Source organism: Hoplias malabaricus, chromosome Y (assembly GCF_029633855.1).
Source record: "Hoplias malabaricus isolate fHopMal1 chromosome Y, fHopMal1.hap1, whole genome shotgun sequence".
NCBI lineage: Eukaryota > Metazoa > Chordata > Actinopteri > Characiformes > Erythrinidae > Hoplias > Hoplias malabaricus.
The window spans coordinates 4,270,560-4,290,977 of record NC_089820.1 but is presented as its reverse complement, the minus strand read 5'-3'; positions in this window follow the sequence as shown (position 1 = coordinate 4,290,977).

Here is a 20,418-nt window from a genome sequence, read left to right as displayed (position 1 = left end):
TTAGTCTCAAAATACAAATACTTGACAAATGTGTAAATCCTTCCACCAATTCTACACAAATCACAAATACTGCTATACACAAAATGATCCACCCTATGTCTACAAATACAGTTACGTTCATGAATATATATATATATATATATATGATATATAATTTTTATGTGAAAATAAATGCATTTGGGTGTGGCACGGTGGTGGAACAGGTAGAGTCACTGTTGTATAGCTCCAGGGTCCTCGGGTTGTGAGTTTGAGCCCTACTCCTGGTGTCTGTCTGTGAGCAGTTTTGTGTGTTCTCCCTGTGTCCGTGTAAGTTTGCTCCAGGAGCTCTGGTTTCCTCCCGCGGTCCAAAAACACGTTAGTAGGTGGATTGGCGACTCAAAAGTGTCAATAGGGGTGAGTGAATGTGTATGCTATTAGTCTTTACCTCTTAGAACCTATTTGTCTTTGATGTTATATAATCTACAAGGCCTCTGAAGGTGTCAAATTGATGCATATGAACCCGGATCGTCAACCCCAGTCTCTACTAAAAACATGCCAGGCAGGTTCACTGGTGAACATTAGCTATATTAAAAATACAAGCTAAAGTAGTAAATAATATAATACAATTATAATAAAAAAAAGATAAAAAGAGCAGTTCTCATAAAATGAATTATCTCTAACTTGAGGCAGATTATGCTCTATAGAATGGTTAGCAGGTTTAAAATAGGTACAATAGTACAACATCTGATACATCCAGATATGGTGTCAGTATAATGGCTGTTGCATAATGTAACAAAATTACTGGAAAAAAAAAATTTATTCCTTAATTGAACTTCAGACCCAAGGCTTGAAAGAATTACAAGTTTTTGCCAAGAAGTTTTTATGCTATTTTATTCTAATTTTATACATAAAATGGCCTTTGAGTCTGTCAGAGAATGCAATCTGGATTAACAATTTTTTTAAAAACCTGTTATGAAGGCTGAGGATTCCGTATCTGTTTCTACTCGGACCGAATTAGTTGCCGGACCGCAGCGCGCAGAGAGACAGAGAGAGAGAGAAAGCACGAGGTAGAGAGAGAGCACGAAGACGCGAGAGAACGAGCACGTTGGAGGAAAAGAGCACGGCCGCGCTAACATCTGACTGAACCTAGTTATTATCACTGATATGCGTGCCTGACATTATGTGAGTTAGTCGTTATGTTGTTATGTAGTAATCGTTAACTTGTGAAAGGAATAACACATTGTTAAGTCGAGTGAAGTAAGGTTCACCAGGAACCAGTTATGTTTAGCCTGCAGTATATTTTCATGTTAGACATGAGTGTTTACGAGTTCATGGAATGTATTTGGTTAGCATGGGATTTAGTTAATTAATTGTGTGTATTAATGTGGTAGTTATGAACAATCTCTTTTCTCTTTATTTGTTTCTGTAGACCATATCAGAATATCCTCAAATCAGCTATTTATTACCCTCATATCTGCCTCCCATATTCCACCTGCCATATCCATAGACATGTTCATAATAAGTCACCTGTTGACATACTCTCCTGTAAACATTCTGAGTCAGCCTAAGAGGGTGTGAGACTGTATCAAAGGAACAATAATAGTTGTGTGGATGAGCTGCCGTTATTCAGTAAACCATCCTAACTTTACACTGACTCTGGTGTCTTCCTGGGCTCTAATAGGCCTTCCCAGTCTGATGTCTGTCTATGATTAAGCTAAACCAGTTTGTGGAGTGGGATTGAGATAATCACATCGAAACCTTCACCACACTTGATGGTCCTTCGAGCCGGATAGGCATTACCTGGTATCGTTAACCTCCAATCAGTGTAAAGCACCATGCAGTCAGTCCGCCCTAAACGTCGTCCAGCTTATATACAAGATTATGAAGTAAATATGGCAGGCTTCAGGGAAAAAACCTCAGTCACTGATGTCATACAGCAGGTGCCGTATGAGTTCTCAGAGCAGCCACTAGTCAACGCTGTCATAAGCCCAGCTTCTGCTACAGATATGAGTCATCTCGCATGCTCCCTGCAATCGAGACGGAACACAACTGTTGATGAATGGCACCTCTCCCCTAAACAGTCCATACGTGAAGCTGACAGTAACTTAAGCCTCCAGTCCCAGCCTCTGGCGTATAGTGGTCCCTTCCAAACGATGCATAGGAAGCAAATGGATGAAATTTATCGGGAAAATGCAAAATTGTATGAAACTCAGTGTGCAGTACGAGCCGACATAGCCCGTCTCCAAGCAGCTAGAGAGGACTTAGTAATGCTGATGGAAAGGGCATGCAGTCTTTCAACCAATGTCCAACAGCAGGAGCCCTTGCCAGAAGATGAGGAGTGGCCAGCTCCACCTCCATGGGTTGTCCCTGATGCTGAACCATTTCCTACCCCTACCCTTGACTCCATGGCTCCTTCCCACCAGAATGTTAACCTGGCTACTTCAACTCCTAAAGCAGTTAACAGTGACCGTCACCCAAGACACGTAGAAATAACAGCACCATCTGAAAACAAACGTGCTCCATCCACAACAGATCGTCCCATTTCTGAGGCCCCCCATTTGAGCTCTGAACTTACAACCCATACTCTCCGTCAACGCATGTTGCCAGCTCCAAATCCCTCTGGAATAGAGCGATATTACAGAGGACCTCAACCAACTATTCCCTACTTTCGTAGTCGAGACCCCAGTGAGTTTGCCCGCCTCAAAATGGCATTAGATAACCTCCTACCACCAGACAGTACAGAGCTTTTCAGGTATCAAGTGTTAGTTGACCATCTAAAGACAGAAGAGGCCTGCCTCATAGCTGACTCCTACCTTCATTCGCCTACTCCCTATAGTGATACAATCTTAGCCCTTAATGAAAGATTTGGTTGGCCTCACCAGATCGCCCTCAAGAGAATAGCATACATCATGGACTTACCTGATGTGCATGAGGGTTATCCCTCAGCTTTCGAGAAATTCTCCCTCCAGGTTCAATCCTTAGTTGGTATGCTTCGAACTTTGGGACCAGAAGGTAGTGTAGAGCTACGGTGCGGGTCTCATGTAGCTAGACTTCTCAATAAGCTTCCACCTAATCGAAGAGCAGATTTCCGCCGCCACCTCCTGCAACATCCAAGCACTCCATACACACTGGAAGGGCTAGCAGAATGGCTGAAGCATGAAGCATGGTGTCAGGATTATGATAGTGAACCTACTAGGAGGGAAAGGCGGACCAGGCCAGTTCTACAGGGAAGTCAACGTCATAAATATAATAGTGCAACCATTCTAATCGGTGTAGAAAATAAAGACTGTCAGTCCAACACTGATGCAAGAGCTCCACCTATGGGCCGAACTAAGTCACATTGTTTCTACTGCCAGAGTACAGAACACCCTTTCAGTCAATGCCCCGCGCTCCAAGCCCTTACAAAACCCCAGGTGGCTGACTGGATACGTCTGGATACGACTCGTCGATGCTGGCGCTGCGGGCGGCTTCATCAAGCAGCCAAGTGTGACCTGCGCAAACCATGTTCCCTTTGTAAGAGGAGACATTTGCGGATCCTTCACGAAGTCAATAATCGGCCCCGGAGAGATCAGTCAGAGGTAGAGCCGTGTTTGGAGACTACCCCGACACAGCTGCTCTATTTAAATAAGCCTGCTAGCAATAATCGTGTACTTCTTAAAGTAGTGCGTGTGCTGCTTCACGTTGGAGAGTGTACATTGGATACGTTTGCTATTCTAGATGATGGGTCCGAACGTACAATACTCTTACCAGAAGCCACAAGGAAACTTAGGTTAAAGGGAAACCCTGAGAGCCTTAATTTGAGGACTATATGACATGACATTCAAACGCTACATGGATTGTCGGTGTCTTTCCAGATTTCCTCCTTCACACAGCCACGCAAACGCTACCAGATCTCTCAGGCCTTTACCGCCTCTCAGTTGGCCCTAGTAGATCATTCCTATCCTGTATCCAAACTACAAACCCAGTACCGTCACTTAGCCGGCCTTCCACTCCATCCCTTTGAAAGAGCAAAACCCCTTATTTTGATTGGCGCTGACCACCCCCACCTCATAACACCCATTGAACCCGTAAAGTTGGGTCCTCCAGGTGGACCTGCAGCCATCAACACCAGATTAGGATGGGCTCTTCAGGGGCCTACTAGTTTGGTGGAGCAAGGGTTAACTCCACAACAGTGTCTGCACACTTCAGTTGTCCCAGATGCTGCGGAGCTATTCCAGTGTGTGGAGAAGCTCTGGCGGGTCGACACTGTGCCATTCCAGAAGGAACAAGATTACACCCGTTCCAGACAAGACAATGAAGCCATGGCAATCCTAGAGACAAAGACAATCCGTATCAAGGAAGGTGATATCTACCGTTATGCTAGACCTCTACTACGTAAACGAAATATGCCTATGCTGCGTTCTTCAGTAGCTGCAGTCTTGCCACGGCTCAGAAGCACAGAGAGGAAGCTCTCTAGAGACCCCCAGTGTGCTGCAGCTTATAACGCTGAAATCCAGAAGCTCCTCCTATCAGGTTCAGTGGTAAAGCTAAAGGACAAGCCTTCTGATGATGAAGAATCATGGTTCATTCCTCATCATGTGGTCTCGCACAACAGCAAGAATCGTATAGTATTTGATTGCTCTTTCCAGACAGGTGGGATTAGCTTAAATGATTCTCTTCTCCCTGGGCCCAGTTTGGGCTCATCACTCCTTGGAGTTCTACTCCGTTTTAGAGAACATGCGGTGGCTATCAGTGGATATGTACGAGCTATGTTCCATCAAGTCCGTCTCCTTCCAGAGGACAGCACACTCTTGAGGTTCATATGGCGCGACATGAGACGAGAAGATCCACCTGATATTTATGAATGGAAGGTGTTACCATTTGGAACAACATGTAGCCCATGTTGTGCCATATACGCCATGCAAAGTCATGTGCGGGAGAATAGTCAACCGGAAGATGATGTAGGGTTTTCCATAGAACGAAGTTTTTACGTTGATAACTGCCTTCAGAGCGTTCCGTCAGCAGTGGAGGCCAAACTGCTGATTGACAAGCTGAGATATTTACTAGCGAGAGGAGGTTTCGAGTTGAGACAGTGGACAAGTAATATGCCATCAGTCATTGGTCACCTACCAACAGAGGCCAGATCGAGTAGCAGTGAGCAGTGGTTGGCACATGGGAAGTCTGAGAGTAAAGAAGGGGCCCTAGGTCTTATTTGGAACTGTCCATCGGACACGCTGATGTACAAGCATTGAGAAAAGACCCATGGTCCAACTACTATGAGAATCATATATAAAATACTGGCAAGCCAGTACGACCCTTTAGGCTACATTCTTCCATTTGTAACCCGTGCCAAGATCCTAGTGCAACGTTTGTGGGAGAAACATCGCGGGTGGGATGACCCTCTTCTCCCTGGTGATTTGCTGCAGAGTTGGAACCAATGGGAAGAAGAGCTCTCTCTTTTACCTAAAATACACCTGCCAAGACCTTATGTGCCACTTGATGTTAAACAGGCAGAAGCCATTAGAGAACTCCACATTTTCTGTGACGCATCAGAGAGAGCATATGGAGCAGTGGCCTATCTCCGTACTGTAGAGTTATCAGGTGCCACACATCTCTCATTTGTGATGGCGCGATCCAGAGTAGCGCCTAAGAGAACACTGTCTATCCCTCGGTTAGAGCTGTGCGCAGCTGTAAGTGGAGTTCAGCTAGCTCGATTATTACAGGCAGAGTTGACTCTGAAGATACATAGCAGAATATTTTGGTCAGATTCAACTACTGTGTTAGCATGGATCAGTTCTGAATCATGCAGATATAAGGTTTTTGTAGGCACGAGAATAGCTGAGATTCGTGAATTCACAGAAGTTCCAGACTGGAGATACGTACACTCAGAGTTGAACCCAGCTGACGATCTCACTAGAGGGAAGGCTTTGATGGAATTGAGTAAACCCAGTAGATGGACTCAAGGACCTCCATTTCTCCTCCAAGGTCCAGATAAATGGCCAGATCCACCAAATGCACCACATGAACTGGACTCCTCAGAACTTCGCCGTTCTATGTTCTGTGGTGTTATAATGCCTGCAGCGTTGAGTTATCAGCAGTTCAGGTCCTGGGAGGAACTTATAGAGTCTGTTGTGCAAGAGCAACAAGGGGCAGCCAGTGCTGATGGCACCCCCACTGCAGAAGATTATAAGAATGCTGAGATTTCTATTCTGAGGCGGATTCAGAGAGAATGTTTTGGAGAGGAGTTGAGCAGATTGGAGGCTGATAAACCCTTACCTTCTGATAGCCGTTTGCTCACATTATCGCCAGGTCTAGACAGTGCTAGTGGATTAATTAGAGTAGGTGGTCGTCTGAGAAGAGCTATAGAATTAGATGCAATCACTGCGCACCCCATAGTGCTGGACTCAAAACACCCAGCAGTTAAGCTGCTCATTCAGGATTATGATAGTAGACTTCGCCATCCAGGGTCCGAGAGAGTGTATGCAGAGATTAGGCGACGATTTTGGATTCTACGCAGCCGAGAGGCCATTCGTCGTCACCAGCGTGCCTGTGCTGAGTGTCAAAGGTGGAGGGCTAAACCAGCAGTTCCCAGGATGGTGGATTTACCTGAATCCAGGCTACGTTTGTTTAAGCCAGCATTTTATTCCACTGGTACAGACTGCTTTGGACCCCTAATGGTGAAAGTGGGTAGGCGCTTGGAGAAAAGGTGGGGAATCCTTTTTAAGTGTTTGACCACCAAGGCACTACATATTGAGATACTCCACAGCTTGAGTACTGATTCATTTCTGATGTCCCTAAGGAGGTTCATAGCACGGCGTGGGACTCCCATGGAGCTGTGGTCTGATCAAGGCACTAACTTTAAGGGAGGAGAGAAGGAGATAGAGGAGGCGTTCAAATCAATGTCTCCAGAATTACAACGTCTGCTGGCCAAGCAACAGATTGTTTTTAACTTCAACCCCCCTGCGGCACCTCATTTCGGAGGTGTATGGGAACGGGAGGTTAGATCGATCAAGGAAGCGCTTTACAAGACTATCGGGGCGCAGCCAGTTCAAGAGGAGATTTTGCAAACTGCTCTTCTGGAAGTAGAGGGCATTCTGAATTCCAGACCTTTGGGCTATGTGTCTTCGGATATAGCAGATGCAGACCCGGTAACTCCCAATCTCTTACTAATGGGACGGCTTGATAGTGCTCTGCCACAGGTGATATATCCTGAAACAGCTAATCTCAGTCAACGAAAATGGAGACACGCTCAGGTCCTAGCCGACCATTTCTGGTCCGCCTTCATTCGGCATTACCTTCCCAACCTGCAAGTTCGAGCTAAGTGGTTTAAAGCCTTACCTGGAATACCAGTAGGAGCGGTTGTTCTGATGGTTGATCCTCAACAACCGAGAGCGCAGTGGCCTATGGGTACGGTGGTGAAGGTACACCCTAGCAGAGATGGTCAAGTGAGGTCTGTGGATGTTCTTATCCGAGGGAAGACTTATACTAGACCTACAGCCAGACTCATTCCACTTCCTGCAACAACTGATGGAGCTAACACTCATAGTACATCCTCTAACCCAGACAGCCTTCCCAGAGAAACAAATCGCAAAGGCGATTTGGGGGCGGCTGTTATGAAGGCTGAGGATTCCGTATCTGTTTCTACTCGGACCGAATTAGTTGCCGGACCGCAGCGCGCAGAGAGACAGAGAGAGAGAGAAAGCACGAGGTAGAGAGAGAGCACGAAGACGCGAGAGAACGAGCACGTTGGAGGAAAAGAGCACGGCCGCGCTAACATCTGACTGAACCTAGTTATTATCACTGATATGCGTGCCTGACATTATGTGAGTTAGTCGTTATGTTGTTATGTAGTAATCGTTAACTTGTGAAAGGAATAACACATTGTTAAGTCGAGTAAAGTAAGGTTCACCAGGAACCAGTTATGTTTAGCCTGCAGTATATTTTCATGTTAGACATGAGTGTTTACGAGTTCATGGAATGTATTTGGTTAGCATGGGATTTAGTTAATTAATTGTGTGTATTAATGTGGTAGTTATGAACAATCTCTTTTCTCTTTATTTGTTTCTGTAGACCATATCAGAATATCCTCAAATCAGCTATTTATTACCCTCATATCTGCCTCCCATATTCCACCTGCCATATCCATAGACATGTTCATAATAAGTCACCTGTTGACATACTCTCCTGTAAACATTCTGAGTCAGCCTAAGAGGGTGTGAGACTGTATCAAAGGAACAATAATAGTTGTGTGGATGAGCTGCCGTTATTCAGTAAACCATCCTAACTTTACACTGACTCTGGTGTCTTCCTGGGCTCTAATAGGCCTTCCCAGTCTGATGTCTGTCTATGATTAAGCTAAACCAGTTTGTGGAGTGGGATTGAGATAATCACATCGAAACCTTCACCACAAAACCTGTTGGTGTAATTATGGTGATTCAGGTCATCAGTCCAACGTGTACCTGTACTGCATATAGCCTCCCATGGCCATGTTATTTTTGTGAGTTCCCGGCTTTACCAGAGTGGTATAAGATCCCAAGAGGTCATCAAATTTGTGGTCTTTGTCCCAGACCTCCAGCTTCAGCCAGTTATTGGTTTTAACTATTTCATTTTCATTGCTATGCTAATGACATGCAGCTTTATGTATCCAATCCGCCAACTTCTACTATTCTTGTGATTAATCTTATTGCCTCTGTGATGTACATACATGGATGACAAAGAACTATTTAAAACTCAATTGCAGTAAAATTGAGATACTTATTATTGTATCTAAGACTGCACTTTCAATATATATATATATATATATATATATATATATATATAATATTTTATATATATATAATTTATTAGTATGGTGTAGGGCCTCCTTTTGCAGCCAATACAGCATCAATTCGTCTTGGGAATGACATACACAAGTCCTGCACAGTGGTCAGAGGGATTGTAAGCCATTCTTCTTGCAGGATAGTGGCCAGGTCTCTACGTGATGCTGGTGGAGGAAAACGTTTCCTGACTCGCTCCTCCAAAACAGGAGAGTTGAGTTGCACATTTAATTCTGCCGTGATCTGGGCAGCCGTGGGTTTATTTTTTAGATTGGATTTTAGTCAGGTGAAATAGTCTGTCCAGATCTGTTCCCCTGTCATAAACACCTTAAAGTAGTCTTTTGTGATCTAGTACTGATGTGAGTGAGACATTTAGTCATTATTAATTAATAATACACAGTTATTAATGTAAGTGAATATAAAAACACAGATTTCTGTAGGGGGAACACTTTTAGACAGGTGAAATTTCTCACCTGTACTTAGTTCAGAAAACTTTTTTTAATACATATAATAAGGATAAACCTTTTCACCTTTGATCAGCACAGTTCTTATATGTACATTTTTATTTTATTTCCAGGTCTTATTTAGAACAGCAATATGTCCAATGTTATAGGAACAACAAAAAAAAAAAAACAACAGTATTAACAATACACTATATACAGAATTAAGAGTATTAAATTAGTAACAATTAAAACTATTTCACATGTTTTAGTTTTCTTATACGCATGCTGTGCACATGTATTCTTTATCCAGTGCTGGATTATCAACACAGCTGGTATGGAACCACCTTCCACATCTGTCCCAGGCAATCTGTGTAACACATTCATGTTCAAAACATCAACAACTGTCTGATATATTTATTGGTTTTATGCTAATTTTTGATAAGTCATCAATTTATTACTTACCCACAAGTCTTCTGCAGCTGACTTATCATTTGTTGCTGTCTCTCCACAGACATGGCATAGACTGCTAATGTCATCTAATGATTTACCACAATGTTAATCCATGTCCATATACATTTTTAATGTTTTCAACAAACTGATTTTTTAAGTAATTTAATATCTCTTAAGAGGAAGTCTAGTGGGATTTATTTTAACTACATTTAAGGTGATTATGACAGGGGAACAGATCTGGACACAAACACAAACACAAATCATTCCGTTAGCTTTTTTAATTACATTAGACAAAATATTATTAAGAAACGTCTGCATAAATAGGCCCCAATAGTGTGGACTATAAGAGTGTCCCATCCACAAAAGGCCTCATGCACTCAAAAAATGTAGAGCATTCTGGGAGAAGTCTTTTGAAGAACCTAAGGCTTACCTGAAACAGAATCAGATATGTTTTCGATGCTGTGCCTCCTCCAGCCACCAGGCTAAGAACTGTAAGGCAGAAATTCACTGTGCAGAATGTGACAGCGACTCAAATATCACCACTCTCCATGCCAGTCCTGCACCATGGAAAACACACAGAGCTGCAGACCCTGCTGCTGATCATGGCGGGGAGGGAGAGTCACCTCCTTACTCACAGCCACCTCCATATGCACAGAGGTATGTGGAGATAAGTCCATCGGGCGGTCATGTGCTAAGATCTGCCTCGTCCACGTCTATCCACAAGGTCACCATAATAAGAAACTGAGAACTTATGCAATCCTTGATGACCAAAGCAACAAGTCTCTGGCTAGATCTTCATTTTTTGACACATTTGCCATTACCAAGAACTTTTCTCCATACATTCTTAAGACTTATGCAGGAGTTTTTGGAGATGACTGGAAGAAGAGCGACTCACTTTATTGTGGAATCACTGGACGGCCGATGCAGTCTGCGCCTGCCCACACTCATTGAATGTGACATGCTCCCTAACAATCATAATGAAATCCCAACCCCTGAGGCGGCTCTCTATCATTCTCACCTCAGAGACATTGCTGCAGAGATTCCAGCACTTGATCCCCAGGCAGATATTCTGCTGTTATTAGGCAGAGACATTATTCAGGCCCACAAAGTGCTTGATCAGCGGAATGGCCCTCCAAATGCTCCATTTGCACAGAGGCTCGCTCTGTGGTGGGTTATAGTGGGAGACGTTTGTCTTGGCAGAGCTCACAGACCTATTGAGAAATGTTCTCAAGACAAACATCTTGGACAATGGTCGACCAAGCTACCTCTTCCCATGTCAAAACAGTATCCAGGTGAAGGAAAACTTCAGCTGTCAAAGTCCTCACAAGACTAACTGCCCCAATTTTGGACAAAGAATTGGACTTGAGGAGGCTAACGCTATGGGAGAAACTGTTTTTGAACAAACAAGTGCAGATGAAAAGCCTTCTTACTCAATCAAAGAGCAAGCCTTCCTGCAGATAATGGAGAATGAAGTCTACCAGGAAGATACTAACAGTTGGGTGGCTCCACTGCCACTCCACTCACCCAGACCACGCCTTCCCAACAACAAACAGCAAGCCAGCCAACGCCTCACCTCAGTTTGTCGCACGCTGAAGAAGCGACCTGTAATGAGAAAACAGTTTGTGGACTTTATGCAAAACATATTTGATAATGGGCATGCGGAACCAGCACCACCACTGAACGAACTAGAGGAGTGCTGGTACCTGCCTTTCTTTGGAGTTTACCACCCTCATATGCCAGACCAGATAAGGGTGGTCTTTGACTCTAGCGCACGACACCATGGATTGTCTCTGAACGTCGTACTTCTCAAAGGTCCGAATCTCAACAACACCCTGATTGGTGTGCTGATGTGGTTCTGCAAGGAACGAGTGGCAGTCACTGCCGATATCAAGCAGATGTTCCTTTGTTTCTTAGTGCGAGAAGATCATAGGAACTTCCTGCGCTTCCTTTGGCACCGAAACAAAAACATGGAGGAACCTATAACATAGTACCGCATGAGAGTGCACATGTTCGGCAACAGTTCATCACCTGCTGTGGCAATCTATGGGCTCAGAAGAGCATCTGTTGATCATGAGGATGATGATGGCAGGACAAGGCACCTTGTTGAACGATATTTCTACATCAATGATGTTCTTATTTCATTTCCATCTTGTGATGAGGCCATTGCTGCTCTCAGGAAGGCCCAAGAAACCCTGGCCGCATCAAATTTGCTTCCAACAGCATAAATGTGATGAAGGCATTCCCCAAGGAGGACCTCGCAAAGGGACTAAAGGATCTCGATCTAGCAACAGTCTTCCCACCCATTCAACGGAGTCTGGGTATAAGCTGGGACAGCCACAGATGAGTTCACTTTCCAAGTGTCTGCCACGGAGAAGCCCTATACTCGCAGGGGGGTCTTGTCGACCATAAATAGTCTGTATGACCCTCTTGGGTTCGCAGCTCCAGTTGCTACCAGCGACCCTTCTTACTCAAAAGGTTGGTGTTCCAGCCACTCCCCCTGGTGATTTCAATGAAGGCGACCTGTACAAACACCAGTGGAGGTGGGTGCAACGCTTTTCCTATGTGTTTTGGCATCATTAGAAGAACCAATACCTCTCTACCTTGCAAGGTCGAAAGAAATGGCACCCAGAAAGGCCTAATCTTCAAGAAGGGGACCTTGTGCTGCTAAAGGACAGACAGGTCAAGCAGAGTCACTGGCCAATGGGCGTGGTGGTCAAAACCTTCCCTGGTCATGATGGGAAGGTGAGAAAAGTTGAAGTCAGGACTGCTTCAGGAGGAACGTGCAAAACCTTCTTGAGACCCATAACTGATATTGTGCTCCTCCTGCCAGACACTAAGGACAAAGACTAAAGAAAGTCAATATGATTCTGACATCCTGTTGATGTCAGGCGGGGAGTGTTCTGGCGGATGTTGCCTCCCGCCAGCGGAGGGCACTGTTGTTTTGGTGTTCATTTTATGTGTTGTAACAACCAATAGAAATGCCAGTGAGCTATTAAGCAGGAAATGGATGTTAGATAGTCAGTTGTGCTGCATAGAAGGACACATGTTTGAAGTGTGCCTGAATCTGTATCCATCCATCTTTGTTGCTTTACGGGAAGCATTGTCTGTAAGTAATATCACTTATTAGCACCTCTTCATGCAATATTATTATTTTTGGGAAACATTAGAAATATTTAAGATTATCACATTTAATTGTGTTTACATTGATGGCATGGTTGCACTACGATGCTTTGTGATTTTGGGAATTGCATCTTTGTACCATGTTTTGCCTTTTGTAATGAATATGCAGCTGCATTGCTTGTGGATTTCTCCAGTATGTTAATGGGGTTAATTGTACTATACTTATTCAAGTGTTCTGGTTTATATGCTATATGCAGCTCATGTTTTAATGTCTATATGTTCAGAAAGTATTTGAATGTGCAATATACACGCTTAATGCAAGCATCTGAAAAAAAACTCTTTTAAAATTGTTAGTTTCACTCTGTCGTCATTTGAAGAAAAGTTTCTCAATAAAGAAGACCATACCCCTGTAATTTGTCGAGGAGTTTATCTGTCTGCTTGGCTGCATCCAGGTTGAATAGTGAGAGAAGAACATTAGTACTTTTTGTTGTGTTTCAGCTTCTGTAGATGTAGCACTCGGTCGCGCGCAGGGTGATTTCTTGAATGCGTGTTCTCGCTGGACGGGGAACTGAATCGGCCACAACACCGGCTCCAGAAAACAAACATGGAGGACAGAGGGTCCATGCAGTTCTTAGAACGGGGAAAAGAGAAAACAAGGAATAACTCTTTGTCATATCTCTGATGGAAAACATAAATAAAACTGGGAAAGTGTCTTTGTGTCTTTTTGGGGCTGGGTGTTCGTTGTGCAGAAGTGAGAGCGCGCAGAAGTAGTCACTTGTGATTGAAAAGACAGCAATTAAAGGCTAAGCACCACTTATGGACCTCCATGAATATTTCACATTATTTTAGTTACTTACATAGCGATATATAATTATGAATTAAAATGAAAATAGCATGCTTAATTTGCTTTAAAACTGACAATTTTATTAAATTGACTGGAAAAACCCGAGCTCGTTACAGAAATTCTTGAACGCAACCGTGTGACGTCACTGATGGACGACAGCTGAACAACGCCGCAGTAAAACACCGTTAAGACAGTATCTAGCGATAGCTAAATAACAAACATTATTCATGACAATAGCCTAGCAATAAGCTAAACTCAAATTTAGAGGTACCGTTATTCTTGTAAATGTAATCAAAGTCGAAATCGAATTCATCCGACACTATAAACCTCTGTAATGCAACTACGTAGCCTAGTATAATCTGAGCCACCAAGTCAAGCTAACGTTAACTAACACCAACTAAAACAGGCGTAGCAAGTGTCCTTACCCTGTTTACCTCGATGTATATAGAGGCTCTTGAACACCTTTCGTTGGTTTCCCTACATGCCCATATTGTTGGTAAGCGCCAGTGAAATGAGCACTACAGATAACGAAGTGAGCTGATGGTCCAAAGTGCCCGTTTAAAGTTGACAAATTTTGTCTGTTTTCTGGATATTTTCTGGACATTGAATTATTGCAGCCAAAAAGAACACACCTTTTCGTCATTTTGCATTAAATTAAGTGCAACTTCTAGAGTTGTTGTCCACCATCTACGTCACATGCAAGACGCCTATTGGAGTGTCCAAACACTGTTAGTGGGGGGACCTACGGTCTTTTAAACCTTATTCCTTGAATTAGTAAGAAATAACATGTTTTCTGACTATCAATAAACACAAGTTATGAGTGTTTGTTCGGAACTAGGGAGGGTCCCAGGCCCCCATAGACTTTATTTCTTGACTGGGTGAGCACACTTTACATTAAAATGTTTGTGTGCTTTTACCCTGCCATAACACCAACACTTCTTGCTCAATCTACACGATTCCTGCACCAAATCAGTTGCTAAATGGTCATTTTTCATACAGTGTGATTAGTTTTTCAATGTTGGATACGGTTTTCGTACAGCGCTTGTTCAAACAGGACATGGTCCTCTCCTAGGACACCTATGGCAGAACTTTCCGGAACACTGACCTTTAACTGCCACTCTCACTTGGCCTGCAAAATATAATGGGATACTCTTTGAGGTGGTATTTATTTTAATGTGACAGTTTCAATTAAGTGGCCACTTAAATTCTCAAGTAAAGAGCAAAGCTGAACAAAAAAATAACTGGGGACAAATCAAAGTACATATGACATAAAGGCATAAGGGAAAATAAAAGCACATGGCCAGTAATACAATCATAGAAAAAAAAACAGGGTGAACAAAACGATAAATGCAGGAACTAATAGACAGATCATATTATGACAATATAAATAAAACAGATATCTCAGCAGTGACCAAAAACCCAAACCAAGGAATAAAAAGTACCAGAGTGAGGGATGGGGGCTGTACCAAAACCAAAAAGCACCAAACAGATGAAAAAAAAAACAAAGACAAAACTATGAATCTTTGAACTGTAACCACAACACCAAAGTAAAGGGTGTTTCATAAAGTACGCAGTTTTTAAAAATGCAATAAATCAGCCAAAATCGAAGTAAAATTATTCATTCATTATCTGTAACCCTTATCCAATTCAGGGTCGCAGTGGGTCCAGAGCCTACCTGGAATCATTGGGCGCAAGGCGGGAATACACCCTGGAGGGGGCGCCAGTCCTTCATAGGGCAACACAGACACACACACCTACGGACACTTTTGAGTCGACAATCCACCTACCAACGTGTGTTTTTGGACTGTGGGAGGAAATCGGAGCACCCGGAGGAAACCCACGCGGACACGGGGAGAACACACCAACTCCTCACCGACAGTCACCCGGAGCGGGAATCCAACCCACGAAATAAAATAAATTTTTTTTTTTATTAATTTCATTCAACATATGCTTCAATTTAATAATGAAAAATGATATCGAGCATATGACCACCTCCACTTTCTCTGCAGGCAGTCATCCGATCGTCGACTTCACAGAGCTCACTTTCACATTATCTTGCACTACCGCAATGTTTTGTTGTGTTCGAACATTATGGTTTCGACTGTTTTCGACTGACCCAGATTCTTCGAATTTCTGTACCAACCTCGAAACTTGTTGCGGTAGGGGCATTGCCACGTCCAAAGATCCCGCAAAGTTTACGGACAGTCTCTGCGTAGCACTCCCGGTTTTTGTAATGAGTTTTCACAGTAAGAATGCGTTGCTCGATATTGAACAGCTCCATGGCTACAAAATGGAAAAACGACAAATGATCTTCTAATCGGAGTGATAATAGTATGAACACTGTTGACAATCTTGAAACAAATAAATCCCGCAAAATTAAAAAAACTGCATACTTTATGAAACAGCCAGGACAATACGAAAACACTAGGGGAACATAAGCATACACAAGAACATGATCCACAGAATAATAAATACAGAAAACAGGATATAAGAGAAAAAAAATATAAACAAAAGCTAAACTTTTAGTCCCTGTAGTTGTGGTGAGAACCTGACATAGAGACTGCCCCAGTGGCCATTCAGGGGAACAATCAGGCAATCTCACTAAAATCGTCTGCTTCAACGTCCTCAACAGTTCATAATAAAGTGTGAGAAGCTGACCATGGGAAGTAGACTCGGGTGAAACTTGAGCACAGAATTCTGGAACAGGTGCTGCAGATGCATGGGGCATTAGTAATGACGGAGAAGAAGCTTGGCACTGGCAGAACAGAGTCGCTGTGCGCTGGCACTGGTGACGGGTGCAAGAGGCACTGGCAGAGCAGGTCCCTGAAGCACACAGGACTGACTTCCACAAAGGCACAGGGCGCTCCATTGACAGGAATGGGCACTGACTTTCACGATAGAAGCTTGGGGCACTGGTACTGCTAGCTCAGGTGGATGTGGTGCTGACAAAGGCAGACCAGAGGCTCTGGCACTGGTAGCTCGGGTGCACTAAGCGTTGGCACTGGCAAAGGCTTGGAACACTGACCCAGACAGAGCAGGTGTGCTGACCTCTACGAAGACAGAGGGCACTGCATTGATGTCCACAGGAACAGGTGCAGAATTTCTAGTGCTCTTTGGAACACTGGTAGATGCTCTGGGGCAAGGTGTGGACAGAGGTGCCGTCTTGTGCAGTGGAAGATGTTCTGAGACTCTGTACTGGGCTTTGAGTCTTACAGAGATGAGAGTCAATGCATGTGTACAGAAGGTACAAGACAGGAGACAAAGTCATGATCAGACTAGGGTAGAAATAGAGAACAAAACAGGAGACAACACAGGGGACAACACTGGGCATGGGAATTGCCCTTGTTTAGGCTTTGCCTTTCCCCTTTGTCTTGGTTTTTACCAGGAACCAAGAGACGACTCCAAGGAACACTCAGAAAATGATTTCCAATTGTTTCCTGTTCTAGCTTCTGTGCACAGAATCTCCTCAGCTGTCTGTCAGCTCAGGCATTGCATCTTGTTTATTGCCTGTAGTCTGTAGTGAAAGTAACCCTAATAGACAAGGTCAAGACCATAAGCCCTTAACCCCATTAGCAAAAAATAAAAAATAAAAAAAAAAATAAAACAAACAAGGAGAAAACAGAACATAACTGAAGATCTATTCAAGAAATTTGTGAGATGTAGTAAAATCTATCCCATAAGTCTCACAATTATGCTCTCTCTCTCTCACACACGCACTCACCATCTTTCACTGTCTTGCACTCGTGCAGTCTCTATTCAAACTCTTTTACAATTACTGTTTAAATATCTTACACTCATACTGTCAATTCACTCACAAATGCAAACAAATTAGAACATTAGAACAGTCACACAAGAAAACTAAGCAGTAGCAGTGTAGATTTATGAATGTAGAATTCTAAATGTTAAACATGTACCTTTAGTAAGCGGAACAAATTCTGATTAAAATGAGAGCATGACTGCAATGTTTTTTTTTTTAAATTACATTTCAATTTTCAATACCACTCCTACTTTATACGTTGCTGGAATTTTAATCGGACGTTTGGCTGCAACACTGTCCACATCCCCATGCCACATTTCTGCTGGTATCACCAGTTCATCCATTTCTTTTGTAAGAATTGTTGTCTTCGTCCCAGAAGAGATCCCCACAATTTCAATAGTGTGGGTTTTGGCCTCATCTTCGTTGCTCTGTGAATGACAGGAATGTTTTTAGTAAATATGATACCCTCAAAACAAAAGCTTTTACAGTATTTTCAGGATCTAAGAGGATAACAAATGTAAAAAAAAAAAAAAGGAAAAACACAAAATGAGCTCAATTTTCTCCTTACCAGATATAATTAACAAAGATATTGCATGCAAAGGTTTTTTAAGAGTTTTTCACACAAGTCTGGACCAAGGTCTGAATCAAGTTTTGTCTTAGTATTAGAAGGTAAAGACCTAAATCATTGAAATACGTATTTGAATCTGAATATAATACATACATTAAAGCTACTAAAACTAGAGTGCTGTAATAAGCACTGTTGTGTATATAAGACGTTTATAGGCATAGAAATATACATATATTTCTTTTTCAAAATCGCTTTTCTGCCAGTGGATTTCACAAATGCCCAATCATTCTAATCTTTTGTTATTCAGACATACCATTAATATTTTAAACAAACCACGACTCACAGAAACCATAAACTTTAACATTTTCATGTACCTTATGAGAGTGTGTCAGGAGTGAGGGGCGGATTGAGGGAGGCAGACGCACTCGCTAAAACACAGTATATTTAATAAAGGATGATAACAACACAACGAGACTTAAACAGAACGAAAACAAACGGAGCAAAGCAGGCTAAATTAAACACGGGTAACTAGACAGGGTAAGCGTGACAGACGGACAAAAAGTGAAAACAACGACAAAGGAAAAGAGACGGGGAGAAGCTGTGGAGACAGACGGACAGACCAGAAAACACGACCGACTAGAGAAATGTGAAATGAGAAATGTACAACAAACAGGACGTGAAACAAGAGGGCTTAAATACAGACACAAACGAGACACACCTGGACAGATAACGAGGACGGGTTAACACATGACACGGACGAGGAGGCGGGACGAGGGCGGAGACAAGGATATAAACAAAACATAGCCATGTGCTAAAAGCACATGGCCGGGGACAACAGACATGACAGGACGAAGGCGTGACAGAGTGAATGTAGTTGAATTGAATTTTACATGGTCCCTTGATTTTTGGTTTAATTTAAGATGAGTGATTTCAATGTCTACTGAGAGTTGTAATTCAGCTAGTGAAGCATCCCTCCAAAGCGAGACCTCGAAGAGTTCTTGAGCCTGTAGTACCATATCTCGTACAGGCACAGGCCCATCCCTTGTATGCTATAGTCGTGGTGTACTCAGCTAAATAAACGAGAAAAAAAACAAACATAATAAATTGACAATAATTTAATTTTAATTTAATAATAAATTTAAATAATTTGCAAAAGAGATAAATAATTTTCAACGTAAAAGGTATTTCTTTCAGGACATTGAAAGGTTAACTGTTAGGAGTAATAAACCTATAGAAGGGTAATAACAAATACATTAATAAATAAAAACATTTCACATGCTTTACTTCAAATCTATACCTAGCTCTTTTTGAAAACCACACATGTATTAAAAATTACTGATATATTTATTTTAAATGTGTGGCGGAAATATGTGTCCTTTGGTGGCACCAATGGTGGAATTACTAACGAATGCCCAGCTTAGCTTTTGAACTGTCCTGCTGAACATTGTGTTGTGACAAACATAGCCCCAGAAAGTAAATTCCTGTTTAATTTCATATTAGTTAATCACAGTTCGCTCTGAAGAACCTACTGTTCTTTGGTTCCAGATGGGAACTAATTTTTCTGGCTTACAAACCAGTTTTTGTAGGTGGAAAATGTGCTGAATGGTTACAAATTTAGTTCATGTACTGGAACATGAAATATGGCTAAACTAACAACAGTAGCGCCACTTTAAGTACGCTTTGTGAAATATGAACTAACAGTTCTCTTTCAAGCATTCGTTTCGGTGTCTCACTATGGGATACGCCCCCTTCGCGTATACCTCAGAAGCTCTATTACACTACGCCAGCCCCTGGGCTGGCTGACAGCTGTGATGCTCATGCGCCGCCCTCAATATATAATGCGGAGCACGACTTCATAACCTAATTCAAAACCTTCTTCTCGCTTCACTCCAGAAGCCTTCATTCTCTCTCCCCTTGCGACACCTAAGCTTCACTGTCCGCAGACAGAGTTAATACCTCCGTCGACGGGCGCTTAGTGTCGTTAAGGAAGAGAAAAGTAATTGATTCGTGTCTTCACCATAGCTCGGATTATTGTAGTCTGTTTTTCTCCAAACAACAGCTACGTAGCTAACGGGCCCTGCTAACTAACCACCATGTTAGTTGCGACTTTCGGCTAGTTGTTAGCTCCCGTGCTTGCGGTACTATTTGGTCACCACGCCAATTGTTTCCAACAGCACAGTCTAAGCACAATTTAGCACACCAGCTATATGGCTGCAGCAATGCAGGCGGTGCCTATTGGGGACGGAGAACCAGCGCGGACGTGTCCCTGCAGGAATAAAATCTCTAGCAGGGACACTCACCAGGTCTGCTCAGTTTCACTTGGGCTGCAACATGCCCAGGCAGCGTTGAATGACCCGGGCTCGTGCGAGCACTGCGCGCGTTTTACCGTTAAAAGCCTCCACCGTAGGCTGGCACGACAAGCCAGTTTTTCAGGCGAGGACCCCCTTGTGTCTGGCGCTACC